Genomic DNA, 15,144 nt, shown 5'->3' with positions numbered 1-15,144 from the left:
CAGTTGCTTGAGGACTGGGCGCAGTGGCTCACACCTGTAATCCCAGCACTTTGGGAGGCCGAGGTGTGTGGATCACAAGGTCAGGAGTTCAAGACCAGCCTGGCCAATACAGTGAAACCCCGTCTCTACTAAAAATACAAAAATTAGCTGGGTGTGGTGATGGGCACCTGTAATCCCAGCTGCACGGGATGCTGAGGCAGGAGAATAGCTTGAACCTGGAAGGCAGAGGTTGCAGTGAGCTGAGATTGCACCACTGCACTCCAGTCTGGGCGACAGAGCGAGACTCCATCTCAAAAATAAAAATAAAAAATCAGTTACTTGTTTATGTCTATTTCTGTTTAGGTCTATTTCTGGACTCTCTGTTCTGCTTCACTGATTTATTTGTCTGTCATGCCAATATCACACTGTCTTGTTTATCTAGCTTTATAGTAAGTCTTGAAATGCAGTAGTGTGAATCCTCCCACTTTGTTTTCTTTTCAAGGTTGTTTTTACTATTCTAGGCCATTTTCTTTTTTATATAATTTTTAGAATCAAATTGTCTAATTCTTAAAAAGAAAGGTAGCTAGGGTACTTTACATTACAAAATCTCTTGATACCCAGACCATACTTCATCCCAATTAAATCAGAATCATTTAGAAGTGAACATAATCTGGTTCGTTCCCTAGATTCTTCTGAGCGTAGCCAAAATTGAGAACCTATGTACTAATGGGATTTTAGTGTGTACACTAAAAAAGATACTGTCATGGATTGCTGGGATGGAAGCCATTCCAGTGGAATACATGCGTAGGAGCTGACGTGGGCCCCTACGTGAAAGAAATTGTTGATGCTTATGGAACCAGGAGAGCTGATTGAGGAAGAGAAGGAGCAGGAGTGAGAAGCCTTGTGGTCCAGGTAGTAGAGTTCCCTTTCCTGGGGCACATGGAGCCCCATTGCTGAGGCGCTGCCTTGAGTGGCTCCTATTCCTGATTATTCAGGGTATTCCCGCCCTAAACCTGCTGCAGCGCAGCCAACAAACCACCAACTTGAAATCTAGGGAATACTCTTAGTAGAGCGTGTGCATGTACTATTTTAAAGAATTGCTTTCCCCTGGATTAGGGAAATGCTTGTGAAATCTGCATAGTAATGAACAGGGTAGGCACATTCTAGAAGTGCCTGTGTGGGTTTTTTGCTTTTTGAGTTTTTTCTGTCTTTTTAATTTAATGTCTTTAGACAAACATTGATTCATCCGTTCTTCCCAAGGGTAGGTAGTTCAGTCAGAAGTGATGTTTTCCTAAAAGGCTTTAAAGAAAAAAGGGACAAAAAGTTACACTCAAGTAATATGTTCTTTGGGAGCACACAAAGTAGGTAGGCTGGTAGGTGCTTGCTTGTGGCTTTTCTTCTTTTTTTTTAAATACACATTTTTCTCTTTGAAAAGAGAGGTTGCAACTAGTCAGCTGAGCCCCTCTTTCTGAAATACAAGTTCCCTAAACAGCTGTAGAGAATTAATTTCAGTCAAAGATAGCAGAGCTTTAGTCTCAACTTTCTGCTCAGTGTTATGGAAAATCCTTTCTAGAAAATAGCTAGTGTCTACCTGCTATGGGATGTTAAAAAATTCAAATGAACATTGGATTTTTTAGTGTTTTCCTAGTAGAAACAGCATGGAAAATCCTTTAGTGAGCTAGATTTTACAGTGTATACAGAAAGCAAGTATCTATGATACATTTATTATTTTGTGTGTGTCACATGTTTGTTGTACTATTTTCTTATTCCTAATAGAATTGAAATATACCATGTCCAACTCCAAACTTTATTTTTTGTGTGTGTGAAGGGTGAAGCATTTTGGACAAGAAAGAGCTTTGATAGTAGCAACTTTAAACTCATTTATAGGATATATATATACTTATATAATACATATATATGCATGCTCTTTCAAGGCAGAGGAAGAAGGTAGGCAGAGTATGAGAGGAGAGTTGCCTTCCTTTTTCTACTTATGATTGTATTTAACACATACTCGCATGCACACACATGTTCTTTTAATAGCTTGCTTTTTTTTTTTTTTTTTTTGAGACGGAGTTTCACTCTGGGCTGGAGTATGCAATGGCACGATCTCGGCTCACCGCAACCTCTGCCTCCCAGGTTCAAGCGATTCTCCTGCCTCAACCTCCCTAGTAGCTGGGATTATAGGCATGTGTCACCACGCCCGGCCAATTTTGTATTTTTAGTAAAGACGGGGTTTCTCCATGTTGGTCAGGCAGGTCTTCAACTCCCTACCTCAGGTGATGCGCCCACCTCGGCCTCCCAAAGTGCTGGAATTACAGGCGTGAGCCACTGCGCCCGGCCTTAATAGCATTTTTTTGTAGTGAGAGAAAACTTACCTTTAAGAAGTCTCTAATCTGTTATGGGATTAAGAGTTTTAAAAATGTCCCCCAACTACTCCTCCCATTTTTATACTTTTATTTCTAGGATTTACATGTCATGTGGACATCACTTTTTGGTGGTATGATTATATCGGAATACTTTTGTATTTTGCTTAACATTAAAAAAGCCATTTCTTACATTGCTATATATCATGGTAGTAATTTAATGGCAGCATAATACTACATCAAATTGTGTCATACTTCATATTCTTCTGTTGTAAGTTTTCTATTTTGTGCTGTTAAACCACAGAGAACTTATTTGTGCATAGAATCCCTCTTAATTTCTTCAGTACATCCTCTGTGTAGAACAGTAACAAGGCGCATTTTGTTTTATCCTCGTCTGTGTACAGTTTACACTGTATACGATCCTCAGCGATATAGGTTGTACTTAGCTTAAGAATGATCATTATTTACATTTCTGGGGATAAAAAGCTACTGTATTTCTTTCATAATTGTATTATTTAAAAAGTCGTTCTTCCCCTTTATTTTTGTGCACAAATTTGAGCCCCATTTATGTTTGTCTTTTAATGGTTTATGGGTTCAAATTTTTTTTTCCTAACTGATGTGTGTTTTTTTGTTTGTTTTAATTTTTTTTTTAGAAACTAGGTCTTCCTAAGTTGTCTGGTTTGGCCTCGAACTCCTGGGCTCAAAGTGATACTCCCACCTCAGCCTCCTGTGTAGCTGGGAGTCCAGGTGTGTGCCACTGCACCTGGCAATATGTAACCCTTTGTAATATTTGTCATGAATAATTTTTCCAAGTTTGTTCTTGTTTTATTTTAGTGCCATTGTGCCTGGCAATATGTAACCCTTTGTAATATTTGTCATACCTTTTCCAAGTTTGTTCTTTTTTATTTTAGTTTTTCATTACAAAGGAGTTTATGAAGTTTGAGTTTTTTATATTTTCTTCTGTTGCCTTAAGATGAACAAACTTGTCATCTCTTCTGAGATCTAACATCAGTTCTATCCCCGCCTGCCCCCCAATATTTCCTATGGTTTAATTAAAAGCGATTTTTAAAATCCATCTTGAGTTTCTGTCGATATATATGCCCTCCCCTTACCTGCTGTGCTATGAGGAAAGGTGGGCTAAATCAGGAGCTTGTCTTGGGAGAGGAATAGAAACAGCCAGAACTCCAATCTCAGCTTCCTGTAATGTCTACAAGTCAATGTTTACTCATCTATAAAGCTGGAATGAAAATAACAAATGTACAGAGAATTTTTTTTTAATGCACTTAAGCCTTCTCTTAAGCACTGTTAAGAACTTCAGTTGAAAGTGTTTAAAATACGAAATAGCTGTAACCTTTGATTGTTAATATGTGTGCACCATCATTTCTTGGATTTTTCTCAATAGCTAGAGACCACATGGGGTCTTTGGTGTTTTCCGAAACGAACCACCACGCTATTACCTGCAGACATTAAGTATCTGATTATACAAAGAAACTGCGAGTTGAGGATGTCCATCAGAAATATACTGTTTCAGAGCCAGATCTGAGTACTTGGTGAAGACTGGGGACTCCATAATAGTAATGATTACTAGAAAAATAAACACTGGCAATACAGATAGTGGTTTAAAAACATGGGCTTTGGACTGGGCATAGTTGCTAATGCCTGTAATCCTGGCACTTTGGGAGGCCAAGGTGGGATGATCACTTGAACCCGTTTGAGACCAGCCTGGGCAACATGCTGAAACCATGTCTCTACAAAAAATACAAAAATTAGCCAGGTGTGGTGGTATACACCTAAAGTTCCAGCTATTTGGGGAACTGAGGTGGAAGGATCGCTTGAGCCTGTGAGGTCGAGGCTGCAGTGAGCCATGATCATGCCAGTGCACTCTAGCCTGGAAGACATAGACCAATCTTGTCTCAAAAACAAAACAAAACAAAACAAGACAAATAAACAAAAAACGTGGGCTTTAACAGAGAGACTTAATTAACTTAGTTTTGCCATTTAAATGATTTGGGGTGAGTAATTTTAGCTCTCTAAACTCAGTTTCCTCCACTGTAAAATGGGGATAATATTGATGAGTGGTTTTATTAAGAAAGTGTATGTGAAATGTTGAGCATGGTGCCTGACCCATAGCAAATCCTAAGTAGTAGCTGTTATTATTATTATTAACAAGTAACATTTGTATAACGTTTATGACCTACAGAGCTCTTTTACATGCTGTTCTTATTTGTGAATCTGAGTGTTTTCTACAGAATGGGTTTTTAAATGTTCCATAGGCTTTTTATTCATGGCTTCAAGAGGTTGTTCCCTTTTAGGGGCCTGTACAGCTTGTGTGTACTCAGTTGGCATTTGTCATGTATCTTCATGCCAGTGTCTTTGTATCTAAATTCTAAAACTGTGTGAACACAAAGGTTATGTCTTATTCATCTGGGTTGTCACTGGAACAGAGTCAGGAGACATTCCTATTTATTACATGTGTAATCGTAGGCAAGTCAATCTCCGGCTTGCCAAAGCCGTCCTTTCCTCATCTGTAAAATGGGTAACAAGTTTCTTTTGAAGATTACATTAAATGGTGCATTAGGAAGTACTTTGTATAGAAAATTACAAATAGTTTTTTTTTTTTTTTTTTGTGCCATACCTCACTAGTCTAGCATCACAGTAGATGCTGTAAGGTTGGAGGCTATTAGGAAGGCTGTGGAGCCAAGTCTTAACTTTAGTGTCATAATACCTTTGTTAAACAATGAAATTAAGTGTTTGGGGGCTAGTTGTCATGCCGGGTGCTATGCCAGGCTAATTAATACGTTGGTACCTTGCCTTAAAGTACTTGCTGCTGCTGTCTCCCCCTCTCCCCTTTGGTATTCATTATTTATAGTATAAAGCATTTACTGCTTGCTGTGGTAAAGGTGGGGGATGGGGTGTAGTTATACATAGGTGCTCAGAGCAGGTTCAGTGATTTAACCCTACATGAGGAAGTAAACTTAACCTACATAAAATATAGATTTGGGGGTGTGTGGTCTCTGTGGTCATTCTGGAGGAGTGTGCGTGAGGTGCGTCAGCCATTAAGCAAACAGTGGAGTGCTGACTCTGTGGACTCTTGGCTGAGTCAGCATTGTTTCCCATGGAATTTCTTTTTCTCATAGCCCACAGGTGTATTTGTGTGTCCTGGTATTTCTTCGTTTTTATTTTCCCCCAATTCGATTTCATAAATGATAGTGCAAAGTGCTGGTTATGGTTAATTTCAGTAAATAAGGCCCAAATACGAGGTATCTGTTTCTCTCTTGAGTAAAAAATAAAGTCATGTTATGGGGAATAAAAGCAAAAGCATTTAATAAAAAATCCCTTTGTTCATTTTAGAAAATGGTACCTTTGTTAATTCCCTAAGAGACAATTTATTATATTCTGACAGTATCTTTGAATAGTCAAAGAAAGCATAATGTCTCAATTTAAATTTCTTCTTCCTGGCACAGCTTTTATTCTGCACGGTTCGTGCTTTTAGGAAGAGGGTATTGTTTCTCATAGGAGAGTAGAGTGCCTAGTGGACAGAAAAAGGTAAAGATTGGTATTTCCTTGAGCATAGATTGGTGTTTAATTTCTACTTAAGGGTGTCTTTTGAGAAGAACAGAGCCCACTCTGTTTAGCAGCTTGCTTTTTGCCAATCATGTGGTACATGGTGTGTTTTCATCTAGTCCATTCCATTAAGTCTTATTTATGCTTTGGGGATATGGATAATGAGCTACGGCTCAGGTGAGGTGCATAGGTGATATGCCATTTCTCTCCTGAGGGGGCAGAGATGACAGAATTCTTTTAGATAATCACTGTCGGTGGCTGGGACCCAGGAACCTTTGGTATTCCCCTGTTTAGTCAGTGGGTGGCAAATTTGATGCAAGAGCAGAGAAGGAACTGTTTTTAAACTATGTATATAGTCACTATGTGATTAACTCTTTGGTGGCCCTTTAAATACAGGATAAATTTGCATTAGGAACCTAGTGTCTCAGAGTCTTCGATTATATGCAGTCTGAGAAAATGATGACCAGTTGTCAATATTTTGGTCATATTCCATGAGTGCCCCCTCAGACCATTGGTAGAGATAGGTTTGCAGGTGGTGACCCTGGTGAAATCCTCCTCTGAGAAGGGAGTGGTCAGGGGCACACGTTGGTATCATTTAAGTAGCAGAAGAGATTGAGGTGGTTTAAAAATGAGTTGTTAACTTTCAAAGTTCTTTAAGTTTTATTTTTTACAATGCCTGTGACGCTACTATATTGTATGAACAGTATGTAGTGTTAAGGATGTGCCTCACATATAAGCCACCACTAGCATCCTTAGTGTGGGTGTACTGTCCCTTTTCTACCCAAATCCCTGCAAGGTGTTCTGAGACTTCAGTACCAAGGAGTCTCCCAACATTCAACATTGTTAAAACACACTTCCTTATCTTCTTTGAGGTTTTTAAATAGCAAATCCCAAGCCACTCACCTTTTTCTCATAGTATTAATGTTCTAAGAGGGGCTATACATTATGTTAAAGTCAGTGTAGTTCTCCACGGGAAGGCTGTTTTTTAAATGAGACTTATTCAACCTCTTTTTAGCTGGTGTTTCATTACCACCGAGGATTTATAATGCAATAGCTCTGAGGCAAAGCTGGTAAGAATGCCAGCTTCGCTAATATTTAGAGTCATAAAATTCTGGATATTGGACAAGCTCTTAATTACTCTGAATCCGTCTTTGTCTTAATAAAAGTTGGATTGTACCCACTAAAACAAGATGGCTGTGTTTGCATTAATCTCCAAATGTAGGTTAATACCTTTTTAAAAGCTGTCTCCTAGACAAGAGACTTGAAAATTAATTTCCCATTTTCAGCTTAAAATGAAGAGCTCTTCCACGTGTGGAGTTTGAAGGGCTGCCATTTTTCTGATGCTGTAGATTCAAGTGCCAATAATAACTCTGTGTTCCTCTTTAGTTTTTTTTTTTTTTGTGTGTGTCTTAGGTAAAGAAGTCTTTCTTTTCTGGTGTTTGGGGACTTGTATTTTTTAAAAATCTGCTTCAAAGTGAATAGATGAAATTTCATTTTCTCAGTGGAGTTTGGATCACTGGGATTGAGGAGCATGAGGAAGGGCTGGATAGATAGTATGAAACCTATTGGATTCATACTATGGCTGGAGAAATCTGGGCTTTACACATTAGGCTGCTACCAGCTAGGTATTTTGAAATCTGTATATATATGTATATCCCTGTAATGTTTTAGCATTTGTGTGTTGGTTTTTTTTTTTTTTTTCTTCCCATAATGGTAGGTTCTTAACTTTTTCAAATGCACGGTAAAACTTTCTTTTCCTTTTCTTGTCTCCAGAGTACTGCTATGTAACCACTTAGTACCACTAATGCCAGGATTCATTTCTGTGCTACAGATGGTCAGTGAGATTATAAGAGCTCTGGAAAGATTTTTATATAATTTGAGGTCTTCTCAGTTGAAAGTTTGTGTCTGACACACTAATTCCTTCCTGTCCGCCCCCTGCCCCATTCTCAATGTAAACCATATGGGACATGTGTTAAAAAACAAATTTCAGGCATCTTCTGGAGATTTTAATTCAGTAGTTCTGGGATAGGTTGCAGGAATCTGACTCTTACGATCAAGCACATTTGACATTCAGACAACTCTATTGCATCCTCCAGAAGCTCCAGGATTCTATATATAATTTGTAGGATATACTTGCTTCTTCTGTGTCAAGTCTCTTACCCAGTTTGATTATGTGAGTTGTCTTAAACAGAGTGTTTTTCATAAACCTTTATGTGGGATAACACTACTCCTAAAACACTTTATTACATAGTTTTTGGATTGGTAATGGCCAAAGAATGAGAAGACACCTGAGGAGGCACTATTGTGAGTGATGAAACTGAGGTGTCAGACCTGGTTATGAAAGGAGATAGTAACCCTTGTACTCTTTTCAGACACTTGCATAGTTATCCTATGGAGGAGGAATCATACTTTTGGTGGCCCTGCAGAGCAGACTGGGTACTGATGAATAGATGCTGTGGGGGCTGAACATAGAAGAATAGGTTTAACAGAAGGGACCAGCATCCTTTGAGAAATACTACTTTTTACCTTCTAATTATTTTAACCCATGGAACTATTATTTTCTTGCAAAGACACCTGTTTTTAGACTATCAGTTAATAAAAAGAATGGGGCTACTTAGGTGGAAGCTGGCTGAGGGGCACAAGCAGATTAAGCCCCTTTTCTCCCCAAAGCTAGCAGTACCCTTAGCCAGAAGCCTTGGGCTCCACAAAAGTGGCCACAAACACAACTAGAGTGTGGTGAGTTCTGTTCAGTGGAGGTGGCTGCACAGACCCCTGACAAGGAGTCTTGTGAGCTCCGTAAGGGCTGGCCCTTATCTGATTTGCTGCTATAGACAGCCAGTGCAGGGGGCCAGAACAGAGGGCAGAGCTTAGTGAAATGTCTTTCAAATGAAAGCTATGGCAGACATTTGTGTCTCATATTCAGTGCTGAGTGAGATTTAACAGTCCTTTCTAACATAAAAAGTCTGTGATCTCTGCTTCCAAGATTAATTCTTAGGTCTCAGTATGGATGGCCCAAGGATATAAGCTGTGTGTCTGCAGGGACTTTGTTTCTTGTAGTGCTGGATTTCCAGTTTGTAGACTAGCACCTGACATCAATGGGCACTCAGTGAATATTTGTTGAATGCATACATTTGTTGAAAAAAGTGAAAATTGTTTAAAGTGGTGCTGAGACCACCTTGGTCGGGGAGACCCTAACCCAGCGGCGCTAAAGGAATTAAAGACACACACACAGAAATATAGAGGTGTGAAGTGGGAAATCAGGGGTCTCACAGCCTTCAGAGCTGAGGGCCCCAAACAGAGATTTACCCACGTATTTATTAACAGCGAGTCAGTCATTAGCATTGTTTCTATAGATATTAAATTAACTAAAAGTATCCCTTATGGGAAACGAAGGGATGGGCTGAATTAAAGGAATAGGTTGGGCTAGATAACTGCAGCAGGAGCATGTCCTTAAGGCACAGATTGCTCATGCTATTGTTTGTGGCTTAAGAATGCCTTTAAGCAGTTTTCTGCCCTGTGCAGGCCAGGTGTTGCTTGCCCTCATTCCGGTAAACCCACAACCTTCCAGCTTACCACAACCTTCCACTGTGGGCATTATGGCCATCATGAACATATCACAGTGCTGCAGAGATTTTGTTTATGGCCAGATTTTGGGGGGCCTGCTCCCAACAAAGTGGTGCTTTGTGAACCTTTTTTTCTCTTTTTCTGTCATCCTTTAGAATTCTCATTTAACCCCCGGTCTGTCTAGTTATCCATGCTCTATCCTTCCTTCATGGCTCACACCACCTCCTTCCCAATCCGTATTTGGCAAAGAGGAATAAAGACACTAAGGATGTTGTGGTAAACCAAAGTCATCTCAGAAACACAGTGAAATTCCCTAGGCACATGAATTAGGAAACCTATTGGCTGATTTGCTTTGACTTGGATATTTCCTGTGATTTTCAGTTGGGGTATGCTCCTGTGCTCAGAAGTGAGGATCTGTTGTAGGTTTATGGCCTAGATTAATTGGGATATTTTGTGAAGTCTCTGAAGTGTTATCACTTCATCTTTATCCTTGCCTGCTATTCCGCATGAAAAGCATTTGAATTATTTTAGAGAAGATATAAATTTGCTTGTGTTATCCAATGTCAGCTTAAAGCTGATTAGCATTTTGCATCACCTTTGCAACTCATAAATCATCCACTTCCCCTCTCAGTGAGCAGGCTGTAAGTCAGCATGGAAGCACCTGCCGCAGCTTCTTGTCCTGTGATTTAGAGAACACTCCAGACTCTCTGCAGACCCTTCTGTGGTGTTATTCTCTGGTAAGCCTTCACCTATATGGGAAATGAGTAAAGACTTTTGGTGATTTTTTTCCCCTAGGGAGTTCTTAGGTGTTAACCAGGACAAGAGAGTTCTCAGAAATATAGTCTTTAATAAACCTGGTCAAGGCACAGGTTTGGTTCATTTGGCATATTTGTTGTTTTAAAAATTTTGGAGGCAGTTTCCAACATTTAAAGTCCAGGACATTTCACATTTTAAAAAAATCCAGATTTAGGGTTATTCAGGGAAAATCAGAACACCTGGCAGTGCCAGGCCATGCTTCATGCCTGGCTTCATTTGGTATTGAGAGCAGGAGTGCTCTAGGAAAGGGGTACAGATTTTCTATTTTGCTGTAGACTCTACCCCTCTCAGTTTTTCCATGGGGTGAGTCAGCTTTACTCAAAGTCCTACACTGTAGGTGCTTGAATTGGTGACATCCTGCTATGTTGTGCAAGTGTATAGATTTTGTTTTTGTTTTTGTTTTTAGTAATAACCATTTAACTCAAGTGAATAATAACAAGAGGCTAGCATTTATCAAATGCTATTAATGTACCAAGTACTGTGCTAAGTGCTTGTAATATGTTTGCTTATATATTCTTTACAATTATCCTAATTGTATAGACGAGGAAGAAATTGAGGCAAAGAGAGGTTAGCTCAAGGCCACCTAGCTAGTAAAAGTCAGGCAGAGTCACTGTGGAACCAAGTCCTCAGAACCAAGTCCCTGCTTGGGCTAGCATTTTTGCCTAGTCCTGGTTATCTTCAGAACCTGGCCTGCTCCTCATACCCATATCCTGTTAGGAACAGTGGGCATCAGTTGTGAAAGTGGATGACGGTAACACACTCCCTAAGTCCCCAACCTGCTCCTGGGAGGAGCAGCCTGCCTTGTTCATGGCAGTCATAGCCAGAGGGATGTTTGAAAGACAGCCCCTTATACAGTGTCTATTGATTTTCTTCACCCTCTTGTTTTGCTCATCCATCCTGTTGTTCTAGGATGCTTATTTGTCATGCATAAAAGCCTTGTTCCAGTGAACCCAAACAAGTCATTGACATTTAAAATTAAATTGCAACAGGTATTGTCAATAGCTAAACTGCTCATTGACAGTGCATTGCTAATTGCATTGAGAGAACATCCTAACTGGGTATATTCTGCCAAATCAAATTGGAAACATTGGCTGTCTACCAGCAAATTCATTTTGACTTGCACAGAGTTTGGGGATCCACAGATCCCTCACCAATCTCAAAATACTGTGTTTATGGGAAACTCTAGCGATTTTTTTTTTTCTTTGCTGAGGTTCTTTGCAGAGAAGGGGAATTCTGATAATCTTCACGGACTACTAAGCCAGGAGTTAGAAGCTGTGCCTTTGGAAGGCAGAGACCTACAGATTTGGGGTGGAGTAAAGTTCAATGCAAGGGGGTCGTGGGAGGAGGTGGGCCATTAGGTTCTTTATCTGTAAATCTAAGCCATATCCTTGGATCCATTTTTCCCCCCCTTCTCTCCTTTTTCATCCCCTTCTGTGTTCTCTATAGGTACATGGGAAGGGGACAAAGGTGGAGACATTTAATGTATTAGACACTGTTCCGGGTATTTTATGTGAATTAATTTCTTTACTTCCCACAATGACCCCAGGGAACAGATATGCTATCAGGTAAAGAAACTAAGGCACAGAGAGGGTAAAACTCTTCCAAAGAGTCTTGTGGTTAGTCAATTTCTGTGAGAGTGAGAGTGGGCTGCCCTGAGGCCATCTGTTCCTTCTCCCCAGCTGATATTTTTGTGCTCTCAGGGTAAACATTTAAGCCTGTGAGTTAAACTCAGCCTTGGACTAGCTGAGTTCCTCTGGAGGCCTTGCAAGTAGCAGTTTGGTTGGCAGGGCAATTAAGTATGCTAGGTGCACTGTGCTGAGCCCCAGGAGGGAGGGAAGGAATGGAATCTAGTCTTTGCTTGCGTTATACATGCTTATTGGTTTGTGGCAGGCGTGATTGACGCCAGAATCAAAATGACTTAAAGCAGCTTCCCTTGAGAAGCACTACTCTAACGGTTTTTTTTCCTCTTTGTTGCCCTAGGTCCCTTGTGAATAGGATTTAGCTCTGATTCAGCTGCTGCTGTTCTTTTGGTAATCAGTGTGGAGGAAGGCGATGAGGGCTGCTATTAATGGCTTCTTATTTTGCATTCTCCTAATCAGATATCCTGCAGTTATTAATGTGCATGCAAGATGTTCGGTGGTGTCCCTGGGTGGTTTTCTTAGGTGTACTGGACTGTTAGCTTTCTAAGATGGAATGTTTTATTAGGTCTGGCCTGGGGGGTTGGTGACATGGGTGGAGGTTGTTAAAAAGCACTAAAGGAAAGGAATAGGATTTAAAACCAATCTTCAGGGGGTGGGAATAACAACCCACCACCTTCACTTCCCTCCCCTCCTGCCCTGAAAACCTTATCTTGCTAATACCCTTCAGATATTAAAAGTGAAATAACAGCTATTTACTAGGCAGCTAAATGCAAATTCTCTCCCCCATTAGTTTTAATTAGGATGAAATCATACATTTAAATAACCACTTCTGTTACTAATAACTGAACTTCTGATTCACTCTGAACCCAGGCAAATGCTTCTTCTGGTATGAATGGCCCACCTCTGAGTCATTCCGCACCTGCATATTGACACAGCCAGGCTCCTGATGTGGGTACACACATCTGGGATTTAAGGGCATGACTGGCATGTTGAATCTTGGGTATAAAGCTTTCTGCACTATACCCCGGGGACAACAGGATAGCCCAATCGGAGATTAAAGAGCATGCACGCTCAAAAGAAAACAACAACCAAAAATACTTGTACCAAATTCTGCTCTTGCTTCTATCCTACTGTTTCTTTAGGTGTTTAAAGGGCTGTCATTTTAAAAAATCTCCCACCCATCTTATCTTTTTAAGTAAATGTCACAACAGTACAGTGTCAATACAGTTGAAAATAAGTATTTGAGTTGAAAGAATTGGCTCTTTGAGGCTTTAACTATGAGATTTGTGCTAATTATTTACTATTTCCTTGACATAGTATATGCAGTCTGTGTTGAGAGAGTATGGATGTTGTTGGTGGTGTGTAGAATGGTGACTATTATAAACTTCTGTATGTTGGGAAGGGATTGAACCTGCTGTCTGGAGAATCAGAAACCAGCAGCTTGACTTCAATCCCTCAGTGGCACGACCAACTAATGAAGGAGAGGACTGCTAAACTCCCGGTTGTCTTTGTGGCTACAAGGACTTCCTAAAGTTTGAGACTATCTTTAGTGGGCCAGTGAGGTAGGAACACAATCAGCAGAGGACATGTAGTTTACAGCAGCCTGAAATATGCCAGAGACATGACTAGCTGCCTCTTTGGCCCTGGGGAAGTGTTGCTGGCCCTTCTTGCATCCTCTGTGAATGGGAGTTGTGCCAAACACCAGCTAGACATGACCAGCTGCTTCTTCGATGTTCTGTGGACATGATTGGCTGTAGCTTTTGATCAGAACAGTGTTCCTAATGAAGTCTGACCAGCGTCATTTTGACAGGAAAGAATGACAGCTGATATGCAAGAATTTTTCTTGATTGGCAGCATTTGGAACTAGTTACCAGAGAAGGTAGGTGGGGGGAGGAGAAGCCAGCTCTGATTGACAAGAGCTTATCTTTATTTAATCTACTTCTGAGGCACTGCAGTTGAAATTTTAGGCAAGTGAAAGAAAGGAAGACACAATTGTGAAACATAATTAAAGATTCTTGACAAAAACATACTTAAATCAGAAATGTCTTTTTTTTTTTTTTTTTTTTTTTTTTAACTTTTTTGAGTTGGAGTTTTGCTCTTGTTGCCCAGGCTGGATGGAGTGCAGTGGTGCGATCTCGGCTCACTGCAACCTCCACCTCCCGGGTTCAAGGGATTCTCCTGTCTCAGCCTCCCAAGTAGCTGGGATTACAGGCGCCTGCCACCATGCCTGGCTAATTTTTTTTGTATTTTTAATAGAGGCAGAGTTTCACCATGTTAGTCAGGCTGGTCTCGAACTCCCGACCTCAGGTGATCCGCCCGCCTTGGCCTCCCAAGGTGCTGGGATTACAGGCATGAGCCATCACGCCTGGCCAGAAATGTCTTTCAATAGGAGAGCAATGCAGAGTTTAGGTGTGAGGTTATCACTGCTCCTTTGGCTATGAAAAAAAGCTTTTGGCCCAGGGATTGTTCATTTTTAGGCAAAATTTAAAGTGGTGATGGGCTTGGATGGTTCTAGCTATAAAAAAAAGTTCTGCTTCGAGTTACCATCTTGCTGACTTTCCAACCTACTTGGACAGATTTCCTTTGCAGAGGCCAAGAACAAGTGCTGTGTATGGAGTGTGGCCTGTGGTGGTAATTTCTCATTAACTCTTGATCCATTGAGGATTTAGATCTTAAGTCCTCATGTGCTTTGAGAAAAGATGGCAAGCGGAAATAGTATGTTTGTTTCCTAAGGACACACATGTGATTTCTGAGAGCTGATTGTATGCAGTGTGGTGGTATTGTTTTGCGAATAGGCTTTGGGACTTGGCATCCTGGATTCGAATCTGTGCACCATTTTCCAGTTCATTCCTTCTTATTCAACTCTACCCCACCCCCAACCCTGATTTGGTTTTAAAGATTCAAATGGTATTGTTTTAGTAATTACCCTTGAAATAAAGTCACATATACTTTTGAGTCTAAAGTTAATCCAGGCCAGGTACCGTGTCTCACGCCCAGAATCCCAGTATGTTGGGAGGCCAAGTTGGGTGGATTGCTTGAGCCCAGGAGTTGGAGACCAGCCTGGGCAATGTGGCGAAACCCTGACTCTACTAAAAATTAAAAAAATTAGGTGGATGTGGTGGCATGCACCTGTGTAGTCCCAGCTACTTGGGAGGCTGAGGCAGGGGGATGGATTGAGCCTGGAAGGCAGAGGTTGCAGTGAGCCGTAATGGCACCAC

General features: G+C 40.7%; 1 protein-coding gene across 6 annotated transcripts in view; it reads left to right on the top strand.

Moving 5' to 3' along the window:
- The window catches only part of AUTS2 (activator of transcription and developmental regulator AUTS2), a 1,198,864-nt gene that overhangs the window by 128,811 nt on the left and 1,054,909 nt on the right, over positions 1-15,144 (top strand). The gene's annotated exons all lie outside the window — the stretch shown is intronic.

This window comes from Papio anubis, chromosome 4 (assembly GCF_008728515.1).
Source record: "Papio anubis isolate 15944 chromosome 4, Panubis1.0, whole genome shotgun sequence".
In the NCBI taxonomy this organism is placed as follows: domain Eukaryota; kingdom Metazoa; phylum Chordata; class Mammalia; order Primates; family Cercopithecidae; genus Papio; species Papio anubis.
The sequence above is the reverse complement of the archived record's forward strand: the minus strand, read 5'-3'. Positions and strand labels throughout refer to the sequence as shown.